Raw genomic sequence first — 20717 nt, 5'->3', positions numbered from 1 at the left:
AATTTAACCATCTTTGATACTTTGCCAATTTTAAGTCATATAAAAATATTAACTTAATACTTTTTAATTTTGTCCTTGTAAAAATATTCTTGTCGAGGTCATAAGATAGAACATATGGACAGTTTCTTTACTTGATTCGTAATTTTTACCTATTTGGATATGGCAAACGTGGCCTCCATTTGTCTTCTTACCTTTGTCCTTGCAAATGAGCTTGGGTGACTCTGGCTAGGACCTTGGGCACAATGCAGTGTAGAGGAGAAGATAGCCAGCATCCTTGTTTATCACATTCTTCAAATGTTCAGTTAGTTCAATGCCGATTTTTTTTTTTTTTTGGTCTGCTCTATCAATTTCGGGGAGAAATACATTAAAATTTCTCACTATGTCTGTAGATTTGTCTACTTCTCTATTAAATTTGCTTTGAATATTTTGAAGCTAGGCTATCAAACACATAAATTGAGCATTGTTATGTCATTATGCTGAGATAACCCTTTCATTCTTGTGAAATGGCCCTCTTGATTTCCAGGAATTCTTCCGGCTTTAAGGCCTATTTTCTCTAATTTTAATATAGCCATATTACCCTTCTTTTGGTTAACTTTTGCCTGGAATTTTTTGTTCTTTACTTCCTATCTTCCCATACACTTACATTCAAAGTGTGTCTCTTGTAAGCCGCATGCAATGCAATTTTATTTGCGGTCATTTATTTTACAATCTTTGTCTCCTAATTAGAGTAGTCAGTTCATATTTGATGTAACTATGGATATATTTGGGCTTAAAGCCATCATCTTACTTATTTTCTTTATGTCTTACCAATATTCTGTGTTCTCTTTTTCTCTTGTTACTTTGCTACTTTTTGGAGTATTATTATTACATTTTGTTACCCCCCCTGTTTTTTATTATTTTATTATAACTGTAAATGCATCATGCATGCTTTACTTACTGAAGTCCGATACCAATGAGTACTTTTACCACTTTTTGGACAACGTGTATTAAGAATCTTAGAATCTGTTAATTCTGTTTAATCCCCTCCCACTCTTTGTGTTACTGTTGTCATGTATTTTTTATTTCTTTTTTTTTTTAATTTTTTTTCAACGTTTATTTATTTTTTTGGGACAGAGAGAGACAGAGCATGAACGGGGGAGGGGCAGAGAGAGAGGGAGACACAGAATCGGAAACAGGCTCCAGGCTCTGAGCCATCAGCCCAGAGCCTGACGCGGGGCTCGAACCCACGGACCGCGAGATCGTGACCTGGCTGAAGTCGGACGCTTAACCGACTGCGCCACCCAGGCGCCCCATGTATTTTTTATTTCTAAAGATATCTTTGCATGGCTCAAACCGTCCTGTCCAGTCTTTGCTCAGATGTTACTTCCTCAGAGAGCCTTGCCTGCATCATTCTAATTAAAATAATATCATCTCATGGCTTTCTTCTCCATTCACTTATTTTCTTTTGTTTTTCTTCATGGACATATCACAGGAAATGAAGCATTTATTTGTTTGTTTTCTGTCTTTCTCATTAGAAGGTAAACTTCATAAAGGCAGGGGCTCTCTATCTTCTTCACCAGGACTTGGTCCAATAAATGTATGTTGACTCACCACTGTAGGTCAAAGGTGCCCAGTGGGGACCACAGCCACTAAGTCTCAACAATGAGGAAAGCAGAAACCCATATGGCATCGGAGAACTGCTACAAACCACAAGTCAGAAACTTTATATCAGGAAAATTTGGGTGGGATACTAAGATCACTCCATAAATAACACAGTGAGCAGATTTCCTCTATTCATGTTTTTCATTCATTCAACATTTCCTGAACACCTGTTCAAGTCTGGATGCCAAGCTAGGTGCTGAGTACCGTGCTAGACTCCATGCTGTGTGTGGTAAGCAGTATTCTCTACAAAATTCCTTCATAGATTATCCTGGGAAACAAGACCTGGCTAAAGAGAATGTGGTAACACAAAGAAATAGAGATTGTTCTGCTGATGAGACATTCTTGGGCAGAAGGAAATCAAGAACTTCGATCCTGACACCCTTAAGTCAGCTGTGTTGAGACAGGATGCAAAAGGGGAGTCACACATAAAGGTACTGAGAACTGATCCAAGAAAATTCAAAATCCAGAGTCCCTGGATTCATAGTGCCCTGCTTTCCTCATTGCTGAGACTCAAGAACCAAAAACCATTAGGTCTGGAAACTGGGACCAGGGTACCATCCAGAGAGCAGCTTAGATGCCCGGTGTTAGCTTTAGCCATATTAGCCTTTTAAAAAAAATTTTTTTAATGGTTATTTTCAAGAGAGAGAGAGAGAGAGAGCGCGTGCGCGCGCACAGGCAGAGGGGCAGAGAGAGGGAGACATAGAATCTGAAGCAGGCTCCAGGCTCTGAGCCATCAACCCAGAGCCTGATGTGGGGCTGGAGCCCTATTAGCCTTTTTTTAAATTTTTATTCGTTTATCCACTGGTCACATCTTAAGACTTCTAGTATTTTCTATCCTTATGTGATTTTATAGTCACCGTTTTCTTCCCTTGTAACAATTGGGCCTGACCTGGTGTAAGGGATACTTGTCTCTGGCTTTTGCCCACTTCTGAAACTAAAAAAAAAAAACAGTCACAGGTTAATTCCTAGGTTATGCTTGCAGAATGGCAAATGGAAAAAAACATCAGCACATTTTTAAATAGTTGGGAGTATGTTGTTTTCACATTTCAGCTCCCGGCCTTTTCTCTGGCCTGGGAGCCTTTTCTCCAGATGGGAAAGCAGCAGGGCCTACAAGCAAAAGTGACCCTAGCAGCCAGTCCCTCTGTTTCACTGTCAGCCCTGGGTTCTGCATCTGGAACGCAGTTGGCATTTGCCGGCAGACTACCTGCAGAGGAAGAACCAGCTATGGAGAAGAGGTAGGTCTCAGGTGGGGCGTTAGGATCACATCCTGGCACATACTCAGCATTGCCCAAGCCTCTTTACACACTGCCAGCCCTGAAGGAGTCATGGATGGATGTCTACATGCCATTAAACAGCCAGTATTTCTAGTATTTATGCCAGTGCTGGCATTGTGTGCCCTGTTGGTCCAAGCCACTAACCAGGATTTTTTTTTTCCTGGAAGCCCTTTAAACTATGTGGAGATTAACCCACAACCTCTGCCTCTTCAAGGCCAGCCATTGACGTGAAGCCACCTGGAATGTTTGTTTGTACAGCAGACATAACTAGGTGCTCACTGGGATCAGGCACTGGGCTCAACGTAACTGGACAGGTGTCTGCACCTGCCCTTTTTCCAATACATCCAAGTCTTCACCAAGACTTCACCACAAGTCTTCATCCAAGTCTTAATTATTTTATTCATATATATATACGTATATATACGTATATATATATATATACGTATATATACGTATATATATATACACGTATATATACGTATATATATATGTACGTATGTATATATCCCTGAAAGCAACTCTTTAAGGTTTTATACTGGACATTCAAGAAAACCATGGCAATAGGTATTGTTTTAGAGCCCCTGCAACGTGCCAACATTATCTCAGCGCTTTCCCTTCATTTCCTCAAGTCCTTACAACCCTGCAAGGTCGATATCGCTACACCCATTTCACAGAGCAGGAAGATAATGTTCAAGTGGTTAAAGAAATGGACTCACAGTGAGTAGGCTGCACAGCTAGAGTTCACACCGAGTTCAATTTGACAACACTGTGCATCTTAGAAACTGCCTGTGTTGGTGACAATTTACGTGACAGTTTAATCCCCGTAAGTATTAAGAGGGATGTTTGAACTGCTCCTCTTTCTCTCCACGAGCCATTGTACCATCAAGACATCCATATCTCTGGTTTAGTTTAGGCTGCAACCTTTGTAAAGGGATTACACCACGGTCAGAACTTGTGCCTTCTTTGTAAGTCATCACTCGAGCAATGTCGAGGTGACGGTCTGTTTTCTTCTCTGTTACACTCCCCTTCTCTTCAAGGCAAGAGACATAAAATACTAAGATAATCGCTTCAGCTAAGGGATGAATTTTCAATCTTTTCGTTGCCCTCTTGAATATACACAGTGGTTAGGTAGTGTGGCATCCACTCATATCAAAGCCAAAGGTGGTTTCATTTGAATGGCCTGATGACAATAATCAGCATGTCTCTTTGATGATTTATTGGCATCACCATTATTATTATTTGCCACAATTCTATTAGCAATATAATTGTGTAGATTTTTTTATTAACATATCTTAAGTACACAGAAATGTAATTGCAATAAACGATTATCATGATAAATATCAAGTATCCAGGCGGTCCTTACTTTTCACATGTTGGGGGGTAGCTGCCACGCAAAATGAGGACACAGTTCCAATATGCATGAGGTTCCTCTAACAGGTTACTGTACAAAGTGAGAACTGCCTATGGTCGCCATTTACTCAGCGTCAGCTGTGTACTTGGTACTGTATTTGATGTTTTACCTAGGCTCTGTGTACTAGTTTGAGCTGCCGTAGCAAAAGAGCACAGACTGGGTGTCTTAAACAACAGAGATTTATTTTCTCAAAGTTCTGGAGGCTGGAAGTCCCAAAGCAAGATTCTAGTCAATTCGCTTTCTGGTGAAGACTTCTTGCTGTGTCCTCACATGACAGAAAAAGAGGGAAAGCGAGCTCTCTGGGCTGTCTTTTTGTAAAGGAAACCAATTCTATCAGATCAGAGTCCCACCCTTACGACCTCATTTTACCTGAATTATTTCCTTATAGGCCCTATCCTAAGACCAGACAGACACATTGGGGGTTGGGTCTTTAGCAAACGAATTGGAGGTAAGGGGACACAAACATTTTGTCCATAGCTCTATGTATGTAGTCCTCACGAGAAACACATTTTACAGATGGAGAGACTGAGGCTCAAAGAAAGTAAGTCATAACCATGGTAGAGAAAGGGCTCAAACCAATACTTAATTCTAAAACTCCACGCTTTTGGGGCACCTGGATGGCTCAGTGTCTGACTCATGATTTAGGCTGAGGGCATGATCTTGAGGTTTGTGAGATCGAGCCCAGTGTCGGGTTCCCTGCTGACAGCATGGAGCCTGCTTGGGATTCTCTCTCTCCCTTTCTCTGTCTCTCTTTCTCAAATAAGTAAATAAACCTTAAAAAATTAAAAAATAATAAAATCCACACCTTTTCCACCCACTACACTGCTTCCTAAACTTTATTCTGTGGCTCAATATCAAGACAATATATAAATGACAAGAATAGCCAAACTTGATTTATCAATTGTGTTATGCACTAAGCTACTTTGTTTTGTGCTGGCTCAGTTAAAAGATGTACCTCAAAACAAATCAGTATCACTTAGCTTTTGAACAAATAGATTATAAAGCAAAATGGAACGGAAAGTATGCAGTTTTAAGTATGGTCAAGGACTAGAAAGATGAGTATCTTTTTTTTTTTTTCCATTGTCAGAAACTTTTATTACCAAAGGTAAAAAATAACCTAAGAGCTATAGGATTGAAGTGTAGAAAGGAGGAGTATTGGTTTATAATACTATTAAATATGAATTTAAATACAGTCATATATGCTTGGGAAAGGTATGTATTAACTATGTTAGATGTTTAGGACTTTATTGCAAAAATAATATATCCACACTTTAAGCAATTCAAGAAATAGAAAATATATAAAAACATATACATATGGCGTTTTGTAAACAAAAATGACTCCTAGTTGTCACGTTACATGCTTGCTTTTTTCATTTAATATATAAGTTGGATATATTCTCAGGTTGCTACATACAGAGTAAGGTGGTACCATCATTCATTTCACCATTTCCTTATTGGTGGCCACTTAGGTTGTTTCCCACAGTCACAAAAACAGCACTGAGCATTTTTGCACTTCTCTCTTTAGACACATGGGCAGATAATTTATGTGATTTCTCTAGGATAAATGCAGTTACTGCATCAAAATCATGCATAATCAGGATGTTGACAGATATTGCCAAATTAAATTCAAGATAAATTTTCACATTTAACATTTCCAATGGTGCTTTCTACACTGAGCATGATGAAATAATGCCACTGTTCTCACTGCACTGCATACCTGTCCTTTGGTGACATTTGATCCGAGGCTTAAAGGAACGGAGGGAGATAGCCATGCTGCTGTGGAATGTGCTAGCGAAAACAACCGTCCACTGAATTTACCTGTGGACTAGGGGGAGGTGAACTGACATTCATTCACGGAAATGGTAGTTCCTTTGTCCTTTTCATTCTTCCAGTTCATTCCACAAACATCTATTGTGGAAGGCGAGGCGATGGGCACTACTAATGTTGTTCGGAGGTGAATAGGACAAATATGGCCCTCCCCAGATTAGTGTGTGCTTCAGCCTTTTTTTTGGGGAGGCAGTTATTTTGATTTATGTTTTTATTTTACATGCAGCAAAATTCACTCCTTTTGGTGTACTGCATTGCTTTTTAATTCAAACCTCAACTCAAATAAAAACAACAAATTGTTGCTATCGAATATGCCCTTTGCTAGGATTTGAATGTTTGTGTTTCCCCCTAATTCATTTGTTGAAATCCTAATGCCCAAGGTGATGATGTTAAGAGGTGTGGCCTTTTGGGGGGTACCTAAACCATGAGGGTGGAACCCTCGTGAACGGGATTAGTGCTCTTATAAAAGAGACCCCACAGAGTCCCCTAGCCCCTTCCACCGGGTGAGGACACAAGGAGAAATCCATGACCTAGAAGGGGCCCCTCACCTGATGGTGCTGGCACCCTGATTTCAACTTCTAACCTCCAAAACTGTGAGAAATAAATTATTGTTTATAAGCCCCCCGTCTGAAGCATTTTGTTACATCAGCTCAGTGAGTAAAATCAACGAGTCAAGTTCTTAGGGCCTCTGACTATACAAAAATTGAGTCTTCCAATATGCAGAGTTTCCTAAATCAGAAGACTGTTCAGTTGAACTTATTTTTATATAAAATGTTGGACAGCTGTTTCTGTTTTGTTTTGTCTGGCGTAAGCATGATGTAGCCTTTGAATTTTATGCCTGCCTTTTCTGAACCTTTCCCCTCTCCCACACCCCCCAGAGTTGAGAACTTTCTGTAATCATTACACGTGACAATTTAAGGCTTTTTTTCATTATAACAAGGCAGAATGAATTAAAAGGTGTAGTCTTTTGAGCGAAAACTACATTACCAACCTGAAGCTCTGGAAAATGCTAATACTCTGTATATTAAAACGACAGCCAGCTTAGCCTTCTTAATGCCCATTTGCCTGAATTTATGAGATATCATTCTTTTCAGTTGGGTATTTTTAAAATTATCCAGCAGGGAGTGAGTCAGGTGGTGGGGTTTTTTTTTTTTTTGTCACTAATTCATTAAAAATGCCAGTCATACCCAGCAACTCAAGTGAGACCATCTGCCTTTCAGAAAACTGTAAATACCCAAAGAGCAAATGGGACTATATTCTTTGGACCTGTGAACGGGGGCTGATGCACTTGGAAAAGGCACAGCTTCCAAACCCAACACACCTAACCCCATTCCAAGTCCTTACATCCTTACCTGGCCAGCAGTTGAACCCTTGGGAACCTTGGCTAATGAGCTTGAGCTTCCATGGCCGTTTAGCCCCTTAGGATTAACCTTTCTTTCTCTTTTATGAACTTTCAGAGGTGTGTGGTGAATAATGGAAGCAACCCCTTTACCCACTGAGAAAGAATTGAGAATAATCTTAGCTTATAATGTCTGGTCTCCGTAGTAAATGACTGTGTTTTCAAATAAATATAAAACTGACCTGATCATTGCTTAGAGAGAGAGATATAAGGTACATTCTCATAGGGTAGTTTTTGGGATAAAGTCCTCTTTTCAATACTTAGGATAAATGATTTTTTTTTAGGATAAATGAATTTTTTTAAAATGCTTCTTCTAGAAAATGGTTTACAATGAGATTACTTGAATACCTTAAAAATAGTTAGGAAAAGAATGAAAGGTGTAGTATCCATTCATCCAACAAATAGGTACAGGTGCCCACTACATGCTAGGCATTGTTCCACATGCTTCGGCACTGGCAGGGAACAAAGTTGGCCCAAATCCCTGCCCTCTTGGACCTGACATTCTTAAAGGAGGGACAGACAACAGAAAATGAATAAGGAAATGATGTAGTGTGAGGGTGGACGCAAGGTGCTACGGAGAAAGAAAGAATTAGGGGAAAAGGTGGGGGAATTCTAATGTCACACTCTAATGCAGAAAAGAAATGCTGATTATGAGGTCAGCACGTGATACAAGTTATTTAAGGCCACTTTTCATAATCTGGATTGTATCTGAAGCATTCTCTTTTGTTTCTTGAGGAGATAACAAAAGTATCACTGTGTGAAGACCCCCCCCCCTTCTTTGAGTCTATCCACATAAAAATGTCTAGTGTTTATGCCAACTCAAGTTAGGAGGGGAGAGCATGAGATCTCAGCAGACTTACTTGGTAAGGAGAACCCAGGTAAAGGTACAGCTGTTTTTAACTTCCCTTACAAATAAGGTGACATAATCTTTGCGTCTTTAGTGGTGAAAACATGTCCAACCAAGCAGTAGATACAAAACAGTCTTTCTGATGTGAAGGGAAAAAAATCCAAGGGTACCCAGAGCATTTATTATAAGTTGAAAGTTAACTGAAAAGCTTCCCTTGGTTTAAAAGAAAAGAAAGGCTCTATAGATCAGGTTAAATTTGCCTTGGGGTAAAGAGGTCAATCCTACAGGATAGAAAATATTCTGCAGAACAGTTGGTAAACCACAGACGAATTTAACTAAGTTAACCATATGTGAATAACGCTATCCAGTGATTTCAAGTGAGTCATCTGCGTGACAGCTACAGGATACTTAATGCCAATGGTTTTATTAGCCAACAGTAATTGGGTGATTGTTACGAAGAGAGCAAAATCACATTTCCCACTCTGTTCACTTTGAAGAAGGCGGCCGAGGTCTCTGAGTTCCACAGCCTTCTCTTCCATCTCCCTTCCCGTTTCAGGGGGGGGTGCCCTGCCTTCTGACTGCTGTTTGGAAGCAATAACCACACTGCAATTTATTTGCTTCCATAGCAAAACAAAATAAGATGGATAAACAGAATCAATAGAAGAATAATGTATTAATCACAGAGGCAGATGGTACTATGGTTTACGGAACTAGATTTTGCCCTCCCCTTTTACCTTTTTGGGTGGATAGAAGATGCTTTTGAACTTTATTTTCTTCCAGGCAATTAGAATATTGTTGTTGCAGCAAAGGGGGCTGCCAGTTGAGAGGAAGTGTAATCCTACGCCATGTTTAGTGTGCAGTGCTTGTCTGCATCATGGGAGGTCTTGCCAAAAGGTGACTCCAGGAAGATTGGTTTTTGAAGTCCTATAAAGCTGGAGGCAGAAACCTTAATCAGGGCACATAGGCTTTGACTGTGCCTTCTTTCCTCGATGAGGATGTGGCCTCCCTAGAGATGACTTTGCTTCAAGAATCAAGAGATCACGGTATTCTTAAATAATCCTCGCTGAGCAGAAGCCCATATAGACATGGAGCATAACTTTTTCCCCCAATACCATGTAAGTCTAAATATATGGGGCCAAGTCATAGCAAGCATTGGGATTTTCTTTCAAATCTGACGTAACTCTGTCCCAGAGGGGGATGTGAGCAGCTGTTGAGTATCATGGGAATGAGGGAAAACCTCTTAATGAAATGCTGCATCTAATGCTGAACTGTGGACCCATATCTGTTTAGTTATATGTCTTTTGGAACATGAAGGAAGAGTACATATAAGCTGTTTTCCCGAACTCTAATCCCTCAAATACCACATAAGAGTGTTTCATGTTTTTGATGCTCTGATCTTTACTCATACACCATCTCATATTCTTGTGCATATTTCCTTTAAAATAAATAAAATTAATGTGCCCATAATATAAAATGCTATAAAAATAATAAAACAGGGGCGCCTGGGCGGCTCAGTCGGTTGAGCGTCCGACTTCAGCTCAGGTCATGATCTCGCAGTCCCTGAGTTCGAACCCCACGTCAGGCTCTGTGCTGACAGTTCAGAGCCTGGAGCCGGCTTCAGATTCTGGGTCTCCCTCTCTCTCTGCCCCTCCCCCGCTCATGCTCTGTCTCTGTCTGTCTGTCTCTCTCTCTCTCTCTCTCTCTCTGTCAAAAATAAACATTAAAATTTTTTTTAATAATAATAAAACCAAATTCTGTGATACGTATAAATGAAGCCCTGGGAAGATAGCTTATTTTGTAGACTGTTTGCCTCCAAATCTGAGAGCTTTTATCAAAACATTCAACAGAGTTTGTACATGTTTCATCCTAAGCCAAAACAGAGTAAAAATAAAGTGTTGAGCCAAATTCTCTTACCTAAACTATTTGATTACGCTGAAGGAGGCATGCCTCGATTGCCATTAACTTCTTTAGCTACTAAAGAAACAACTGGCTGAGTTATATGTAATTATAACATGCAATATGAAATTAACCACTTACCAGGTATACAATGTGCAGGGTATACTCCAGGGTTTCTCAGCCTGGGCACTCTTGACATTCTTTGCTGTAAGGTACTGTGCTGGGCACAGAAGGAGGCTTAACAGCATGCCTGGCCTCTGCCCACTAATGCCCATAGCGCCCCAGCCACCTGCCAGTTGGGACAAATATGTCTCCAGACATTGCAAAAATGCTCCTGGAGTGCAAAATCACCCACTGGCATATACTATAGTGTGTAAAAATAGCTACAGTATAAGACAGAGGTTTTTTAAATGGTGCAGACCATGCCTTCAAGACATGTGAAGGGGTGGGAGGTGGTTTCCAGTGAGGAAGATGGGGAGGCTAGAGGAAGAGGTGCGATTTGCCTGGCTCTTGAAGTTTGTATAGGATTTTGTATTAAACTGTTGCTTGCTTATTGGTTTACTTTTAATGGTATCTTTCCCAACTGGTGTTTATATTTGAAATATGCCCTATTGATTTCAAAGCTGTTTAAATTTCTAAACATGCCAAAATTATTATTTGTGCATGGATTTAAAGTTGAGAGAATGTAAGTAATTTTTATTTCCTTTTTAAAACTAACACTGAATTATTTCTGAACTTAATAATGTGGCTTTTCTGGAATTAGAGCATCTGGGGGTGATTGGATTGTGTATTAACTTGCTGTTCTCCATTTATAAATGCCACCAAAAAAAAAATGCCGCTTGGCATTATTTTACTGAAAGGGAAATAATATAACCGACCTTGTATCAATAATGTTCCCTTTTGGCAGGACCTCCTCAGAACTCCCCTCCCAAGAAAAAGCAAAATGCATGTCAAGTCATTTAGACATTTTACCCTGTGTCCAGTGCATCTTGTCCAAATCAAAAATGTGCACGGTTGACTGTAGCTTTAACTTTGAAGACATCGCCTTTATCAAAGGAAACAACTTGCTAAAGTTATGTCATGTTTGTAAAGCAAATGTTAACGCCTTCTGCTGTATTGAGATGCCATTCTTTTCCTGGTAACATCCCTCATTAAGTCTGATTGAGCAATAATCAGCCATGCACTTAGCCAAATGTGTGAGATTAATCATGAGCCTATGTTCACCAAACTTTGTAGCTCTGTATTATCCAGAAAAGAAGTCTTCTAGGATGACGTGATCTTAAATTCTACTTCAGACAAATTAACATTCTTTTCTAGGTATAATAACTGTGTCACTATCAATATCACCGCATAACAAATTAAATTATAGGATTTTGGCAGAAATTGTATTTGGCTAGAAATGCTACTATGGATGTACCACAAAGCATATTATGCCATGAGTTAGATATCTTCATAAATTAAAGACCTCTGAGTAGTTTAATGCATTCAATCAATGTAAATTTATGAATAGCAAATACTCAATATGGCAAAATGCTCATATTACAAGAGACATACCTTGTACAGGACCCAGTACCTAAGTTCTCAAAAAAGCGTTTGAAATAAACTCTTTATGCTAATAGTTCTCCTGAAATATGATGGATCGAAGACTTTCTCAATTGTGAATTTTGCTTCAATGGTTTTTCTCACTTTGACTCTGGCTCTGGACTTCTGTTATTAATTATTAACAGACATTCTCTTGAAATTATCTTGCAAGCACAATTCTGTGAATAGGACGGTAAATGATTGGTCTCTTATTCAGCTATACTGGAAGGCAAGGTGATAGCCCTGATATTTTTTAGGATCCCTTCTAGTGCTATAATCAATCCTAAAGTCATATGGCAAAAATTGCTTACTTCAGAGAGTCTATGTTAAAGTCACTGTAACAAGATGAAAGATTCCGTTTATGGCTTTAGATAGAGTTTGAGGGGAGAAAGTGTTAGAATGGTTGAAATGGAAACACTTGTATTCAATATCATTTTTAATGGGGGAGGAGTGCCAGATGTTCTGTGGGCTCATTCTTTTTTGCTGCATCTTATTTTTCTTTGTTGTTAGCAAAAATCTGAAATAAATGAAAGCTCCTTCACATCTATGCGGCAGAAATAGAAAAAGAGAACAAATGACATATGACTGCTAGATGAAGCAGCACCTAAAATAATTGCCATAAGCTACTTGGAGATTTATTGTGAATTAAATTGCAGGAATGTGCATGATGAAAGTGGCATCTGTCACTTTAAAACAATATAGTAATTTATTTTAAAATGGATCCATGCATGCTGCTTAGATTGACAGGTTTTTAAAGTTTGGATGATAATTTTATCACTACCACCCCCAAGCCCCAGTATTTTATGTGCCGTTTGCTTTGGGATTTTCCTTGAATTAAAAATTGAACAATCTTATTGCTGTGCAGAGAGGATTTCATTACTTTCAGAGGTGACCTTCCAGATTCTATTAGGACAAGAAAATAGCCTTTAACAATGTCACTCAAAACCTATCTTTCTCTACTGGCTTCACCTCATTCTAGCACCTTCACATACTCTAGAAACTCCTTCTTTGACATTTCTCCTTCCTTCTGTCCTTCCTACCTTGAGTCAGTAATAGATATGTGTTAAGGTTGTTTGGAAGTCTTCCTTATCACTTTTTGTATGACTCTGCGCCTTGCATTTTTGTTGCCTCAGCCCTTCAGTTTGAAAGTTAGTACTTTGAATATCGGAATTGAATATCCTCTTCCTTTATAACTGCCGAGAGTGCTTAATTCAGATCCCTATATGTAATGGGCATCTGATATTATTAGCTGGTTCTTTCTGATGAAATATCCCATTATTCCTTTAAAGACTGCCTTGATTTATCATGCATTTTTTTTCCTATCCATAAGAACCACAAACCAAGTATTAATCAACTATTCTCAGCTTCCCTATTGAAGATGTACTAGTGATAAAGAAACTAGAACCTTTATTCATTTTACTACATAACAAGTAATTTTTTTTATTTTGAAGTGATATCAACGGATGTATCCAACACAATATTCTCAGCTCAGTCCAATTAGCTTCTATAAGGAGTCATATTTTTTAATTGCTTCAGTACAATTTCTAATCTCATAAACTTTCCGAGGCAACGTTCTTTTTTTTTTTTTTAATTTTTTTTTTCAACGTTTATTTATTTTTGGGACAGAGAGAGACAGAGCATGAACGGGGGAGGGGCAGAGAGAGAGGGAGACACAGAATCGGAAACAGGCTCCAGGCTCCGAGCCATCAGCCCAGAGCCTGACGCGGGGCTCGAACTCCCAGACCGCGAGATCGTGACCTGGCTGAAGTCGGACGCTTAACCGACTGGGCCACCCAGGCGCCCCTCGAGGCAACATTCTTGAAGATGGTATCTGATTTATCTGCTCCAGGATTCTTTAATCCAGTTTTTTTCCACCTAAATAAATCTGTTTGCACCCATCTCCTACTCTGTATGAAACTACTTAAATACCGTTCTCTATAATTTCCACTGAAAATTAAGCAAGACCATGAAAATAGCATATATAAAAATATAATAGCAGTTAATAGGTAGTTCCTAGAATTCTTTCTCCTCTCAGGAGGGATTGTATAACTAATGGAATATGAGAGATTTGGAAAAGCAACATGGAAAATAACTTTATATTAGAAAACGGAGAGTAAAAGTTATGTAAAGGGAGGTTGAAGAAATGAGATCTATTTATCTGAAAAAGGGCGATAAAACTCACTAATTTGGTGACTGTTCATTTACATAAAAAAATGATCACTGTTTTCTCCATGCATGGACAGATAGAGTTTTTTTTTTTTAAAGGAAATAGCTTTGGATGGCAAAGATTAAGGTTAGATAGGATGAAAATATTCCCCAAATGAAGGCTGTTATGTGTTAGAATGATTTATTTATAAGGACTGTGGAATTGTTTCATTAGGAGGTCATAAGAATGAGGGAGACACAAAAGTGTCTAAAATGATGGGGACTAAATGATACTTTAAAGAGCCTCCTATTTTAATGGTTTTTAAGATTCCTTTCCATTTATTATTTAATTTCTTTATTAACTTACCTGATTCCATCAGATTTATCATCATCTCATGATTAAAGGTTTTTAAACCTTCATTACAAAAGAAGAGAGAACACTTCAGTGTTCAGTTATTTTATTGGAATACATATTTTTGTCCCTTTTTCTTCCTTTATTTTTCTTCTTTTATTGTTGTCACTCCAATCAAGGCAAATCACTAGCTCCAAAATAACGAAATAATCCAGATTTGCACATGGACTCTTCTAGCCAGTATTAACATAGGGTCAACATTTAAGAATATTTATAATGGAAAAGGATGACTGTAGCTGAAATCCAGCAGAGATCATCTTTATGAACATGAAGAATTGATGTTTTGATTTAAAAACAAACCAAGTGAGTTGTATTTTAAAAGTGAGGTTTTCAGAGTGGAAATTTCTAGATTAGATGCCATTTTCCGTTTTCAACGTGTGTGTGTGTGTGTGTGTGTGTGTGTGTGTTGTGAAAATTTTTCAATTCACATCATTTTGTGACAACAGTGATTTTTCTTTTTTTTTTTAATGTTTATTTATTTTTGAGACAGAGACAGGGTGTGAACAGGGGAGGGGCAGAGAGAGAGGGAGACACAGAATCTGAAACAGGCTCCAGGCTCTGAGCTGTCAGCACAGAGCCCAATGCAGGGCTTGAACCCACGAACCGTGAGATCATGACCTGAGCCGAAGTTGGATGCTTAACCGACTGAGCCACCCAGGTGCCCCAACAGTGATTTTTCTTAAATTCATACAAGGAAATAGTTACCAATGAGTTAAACTTGTAAGAAGAAGGGTCAGAAATTGATATTTCTGTACCACAGAGCTACATACTCCAGAGCAGAATTACTGGGACCTTGTGTAAATTGTCACTTGTATCAAGCACTATACTTTGGAAACTTAGAGATAATGTTAACATCAAGGATATATGTAGAAGCTTTCAGAGGAATCACACAAGCACACATGCATGCACACATGCACCAACTACTGTATATACATAATTTTTTTCAGAACTACAGAAAGGAAATTAAGGACCTGAATTTCCATTTAAGTGTTTGCTATTGAGTTAAGACTACATCAGATCCTCTTGGCCACACTGAGGTGGTTTGGTGGGTTTTTTTTTTTTTGGTTTATTTTGTTTGGTGTATTAACATAGAATATGTTCAGTGTAAAGTATTCCCATATCACAGATTTTTGAGGAGAGGCTCCAGCTTTATGGAGAATTCTTAAGCACCATGGACAGCTGCAACTTTCTTCTTGCAGGTCTGTAGTTTAATAACACACAGGGACCAGTGAAGAACAAATTCAGGGCTTGTAATCCACATGTTTACTGTGAAATTTCACCTTGCGTTTTCAAACAAGGTAACAAGTCTCAGGTGAGCACTTCCATTTGCAAAGGGGCCCTTCCCACTCAATTGTTGAACACTTTGTGAACCATCTTCTGTAAGTCCTTCTGTAGTTTCTGGTAAATTATTGTAGATTCTTAGAGTCAAATTGATGTCCCAGAAGTTAAACTTAGTCTCCTTCAGTTTTGTTTGGCACACACAGGGATACAAAATAGCACGGCAAGGATATCTTGTATTGGTTGGTCACAATACGAATAGCATAGCATCTACCCATCTATCTCCACCCTGTTTCCTTCATTTAAGTTAGCTTCCTGTCCCCTGTAGGAATATTATTGTGTGAAACATATCATAGAGCTCCAACAGAATTTTAAGGGACTCCAGAGTTGTCTCAAATAAAGACTAAGACCCTTAAGGATTGTGTGGCTTGCTTAAAGTCACATAATACTGTATGTGTATATGTACGTATTGCTAAACATTATTTCTAGACGTGATCGACTCTATGATGTACATTAATGGAAACTCAGAGAATAGTCCAGAAGGGTAGATAATAACATGAGATAAAACATTCTGAGTCATTGAGATAGTTAAATGAACTTTGTTTAGGTTTGAAATCCATTTTACTTGGTTAGTGAAATTGCTTACTTCTTGTAAATACTTAAGATTTTACCTTAGTTGAAAATGAAACCTCAGGGTAATTGGGTGGTTTTGTCGATTAAATGTCTGACTCTTGATTTGGGCTCAGGTCATGGCCTCGTGGCCATGGGATCAAGCCCCACGTCGGGCTCCATACTGGGCATGGAGCCTGCTTGGGATTTTCTCTCTCCCTCCCCCACTTGCACTCACATGTACTCTCTCAGAAAAAAATTCAACCCAGGCTGATTCCTGTCATTTTCTTCTCTGCTTTTCACTTTCTGGACCCTCTTTCTTCTGTCATTAGTGGGGGGTTTTAAATGCAAATGCTTGATTCTTCTCATTTCTCAGCATCAGTTCTCACCCTGTACACCAAAGGTGTAGGGATCAAGATGGTGAAGGCATCTTGAGAGCACTGTGCATCATCTGAGAGCATTGTTAAGAACTCAGATAAAACAACAGAAAAAAGTGATTTAGAATAGTCTAGGTCAGATATGAAACAGGACAGTAGTGCTTAAAGAGATTAGAACTGGGTAACAAATCATCTACCAGGCTTTAAGATGTTAGCCATGCTTCCTCTCCCACTAATTTGGTGACGAGTGTTGTGATAGGTCCCTTGCAGAATAGTGAGACTCTCCTGACCCTGAGCACGATGCTGGTAACCACGGAAAAGAATGTCTTGTGACTGTGAGCACCACAGTAAGAAACTATGCCTCAGAAAATGTCAAACAATAAAGTCTTAGCAGTACATGCCCAGAAGAAAGAGTCATCAGGAACCCTGGCATTTGGGATATTATATGAAGTGGAGGTGGAAGGGAGCTGGTGAGACTCACTTTGCAGAGGACTTGCTGCTTTCTGCCAATATTCTGTTTGACAGCTTATTGCAGATGGGTTCTTCTTTCTCATACAAGTGAAATGTGTCAAGGGAAGTGTGTCCCACTTTTCTCAGACCAGCTCTGAAATTTCAAAAGGCAAGACTCCAGTATAAATTCAGAGAGAGTCTTGAGGGAAATAGGTTGACACCACACTTTAAAGTTCCGTAAGTTGAAGAGGAGTGAAAATGGGTCATCTTTTAATGAGATAATACACATTCCCACAGGGGGAACTGTTGATTCAAGTATTTGAACGGGCATAAGATTCGTCTCCAGTTTGAGGCATTCAATGTCCATGATACGGTGACCATAAGCCTAGCTATCAGTAAGGGCCAGAAGTGCCAGTCTAAGTAGCCCAGTGATGCTATCACAGGGTTAAGTCACCCACTTGCTATCGTCGTCTTCATATATCCCAGTCTTACACATGCATGCATTGTCTTTCTGTAAAGTTTTGAATTTTCAGGTAGTTGAAACATTGAAAAACTAATGCTTACACCTTTTTATGGGAAAGCCTAATCCAGTAAAATCACTGCAAGAGACTTCAGATTATTTTAGCCCTAGAAAAAGAGGAGAAGCCGTAAAGAACAACTAAGAAAATAACTCAAAAACAGGTAAAAAAATTCAGAATCTCAAGCCATAGATTGAGCCCTGATCAGGTGAAGTGGGTATTATGTAACTTTACTGTTTATCAGTTTAACTTTCCAATTTAGATGGATTTGTATAGCTTTTTCCAGAATCCCCCCCCCAAAATTAAATAGGCATATGTTGTTGCTGTAGTTGTTGTTGTTGCTGTTATAATGTTCACAATGACCTCTGAGGCAAATATTTTGGCAGGATCTTTTTATTAGGTGCATACATCCTCATTCTTTGAAACTTAGAAATCCAAATACAATTCATATGGCAATTCTTGGTTAATCAAAGAATTAAATTGACCTAACCATTTCATTATACCGCCATTTCCAAATAAACTGGAGTGTGCTGGGCTATTTATGAAGCACCTTTCTCCCACGGAACTTTAGTGTAGGTCTCTTTCTTTCTTTTTTTTTTTTTTAATTTTTTTTTCAACGTTTTTTATTTATTTTTGGGACAGAGAAAGACAGAGCATGAACGGGGGAGGGGCAGAGAGAGAGGGAGACACAGAATCGGAAACAGGCTCCAGGCTCCGAGCCATCAGCCCAGAGCCTGACGCGGGGCTCGAACTCCCAGACCGCGAGATCGTGACCTGGCTGAAGTCGGACGCTTAACCGACTGCGCCACCCAGGCACCCCAGGTCTCTTTCTGATCTAACATTCGCATTTTTTTTTCCTGAAAATGAGAACCAGTGAGTTAGCACAGTATGTTCAAGGTTGCAGAGAAATATATGGCAAAGCTTAGCGCCCTTTGGCCTATTTCCAGGGTGCTATTCATTAGGTCGTACTTTCTAATTCTGCCTCTACGTTTTGTCAAATGATGTGAGTGTACCTGGTGTCTCCAGAAAAGCTCTCACTGTTTCTGGCAAAGTGAACTGCAGTAGTTCATCCATTATGCAGAACTCAGATGTCAGATTACAAACAACTTCAAGCATCCGGAATAGCACCAAACCAGGTTGGATGAGAGAGAGGGGAAGTGCTGGGGACAGATAAATTTGTGTTTTAAAGGATTCTTTGTCCAGGCTTTGAGCAGATAAAAGTGACAGTGGTAACCAAGAAGACTTAGAAACCTCTAGATTATATAGTACCATGGACTGGCCAGACTGAAAACATGAACACGCAAGCATAAAGACATGACTGAAGAAAAAAAAAAAAGGTAATGGAAGCAGAGAATAGATGACAAACAACAGAGGGGTGGGACAAGGAAGAGGCTGTTTGGATGAGAGGGATGATGGTGGATGTAAGATGTAAACACGGGAGCCTGTGACAAAGGATCAAGTAGAGGAGACCAGCAGAAGGCTTATCTGAAAATCCCTATAGATCTCAGCAGTGCCACAAGACATGATTGGTCCAAAAGCAGCTATCAGACATCAGCCCTCGGATAACACTGCTGTCTAGGGTGGAGAGGGTCGTATTTCAGATGATGATAAACTGGATCATCCCAGGGATCTCACAGGGGTGTTCCTGCATGTAAAGTTAATTGAAAGCCGTCAGGCATGTAGTTCAATGCTAGCTAATGACCATGAGGCAAGAGACCTTGTTCTATCACTGGGACTCACACCCTGCCTGGCAAATGGTAGGCCCATAATATGTATGCCGAACGAAATGATGGGCCATCATCATTGTCATCTGGTAGAGTCTTTGGCTGTAGAATAGTGGAAATGTGCATTTGGATTGGGAGTGATGTTGTAGATAGAATCCTGCAGTGCGGACCAGGAAAGGCAAAGGGAAATAGGAGTAGCAAATGGAACCCAAAGACACTTGAAAGGAGCAAGACTGGGAAACCAAGCCTGACATGTGATTCATTTTTCACTGTTGTGTAACTTGGTTACAAAGAGATGCTCTTCATAAGTCTTCTGATTTTCTGTTGTACATTCTGTTGATGTGTTGTACAAGCCACTATGTTTGGCCGAATGGGGGTACCTCTTCGATTTGAATATTTCTCAGTGTAAAGAGAGACTGCCTTTCTCTTCTCTCCTCACAATGACTTACAATTCAAAACAATGTGAAAAGACACATTTTAAAGAACAAATCAGAAAAACAACAGATTCTTAGTTGACTAAGGCATCCGGTATTTTCTGCTAGGTACTTTGGTTTTAACTTTCATAAATAACTAGCGTATAATGCAGCTATGTAAGAATTGTCAGTTATTTACTCCTTTCATGTAATTCATTTGTAAATAGTCCCCCACCCTCAAGAGTAACATATAATAGTGCTCCCTGGCCACATTTTCCAGATTTGCTCTGGCTTGTGCCTGATTTTAAACACAATGAGGGCAGGTTGACCAAGACTGCAGGGACTAGTCTTATAGACTCATAGAAAATAAAACCTTTACCTTGTAAGAAAAAATCTTTAGTACAGAGCTTTCAGAGGAGTCATGGTGTTGATTCCAAAAGACAAGCTAATGCATAGGTGGATGAAGACTACTTCCCAAGAGGTTTCATCATTTTTTAGTACCTTCAGGGAAAGATTATTTCAAGTTTGAGTCTTACTTGAGGATACTTCAGCTGCTCTCCAGCTAGGCAATTATGGCTCTAACCTTGAAGAGGCAGGATTACTATCTTAGATCATTTCTCTGCCTGCCCATGTTTCCACTGGGGTATTATTTAGAAAGAAAACACAAGAAGCATCTGATATGTTCTACAAATACTACACAAAACATCCAAACCTATTGCCCATTAAATGCATTTTGTAGGCATCTAGAGTTCTTTTCAAAGTCAACATTGGGGAATGCTTCAAGAAAAATATAGTCCAGTATTAAATCTCTGGACATGTTTATTTTCTGATGATACTAATGGAGTTAGAAAGAGAAAATGAGGCACTTGATGAGTTGGTTTACCCCACTTTTCACATACATTCTTGGGCTAAGAA

General features: G+C 39.3%; 1 protein-coding gene across 7 annotated transcripts in view; it reads left to right on the top strand.

Annotated features, from left to right (window-relative positions):
- The window catches only part of SLC24A2 (solute carrier family 24 member 2), a 251515-nt gene that overhangs the window by 46393 nt on the left and 184405 nt on the right, over positions 1-20717 (top strand). The gene's annotated exons all lie outside the window — the stretch shown is intronic.

The sequence above is a fragment of the Felis catus genome, chromosome D4, assembly GCF_018350175.1.
Source record: "Felis catus isolate Fca126 chromosome D4, F.catus_Fca126_mat1.0, whole genome shotgun sequence".
Lineage (NCBI taxonomy): Eukaryota > Metazoa > Chordata > Mammalia > Carnivora > Felidae > Felis > Felis catus.
The sequence above is the reverse complement of the archived record's forward strand: the minus strand, read 5'-3'. Positions and strand labels throughout refer to the sequence as shown.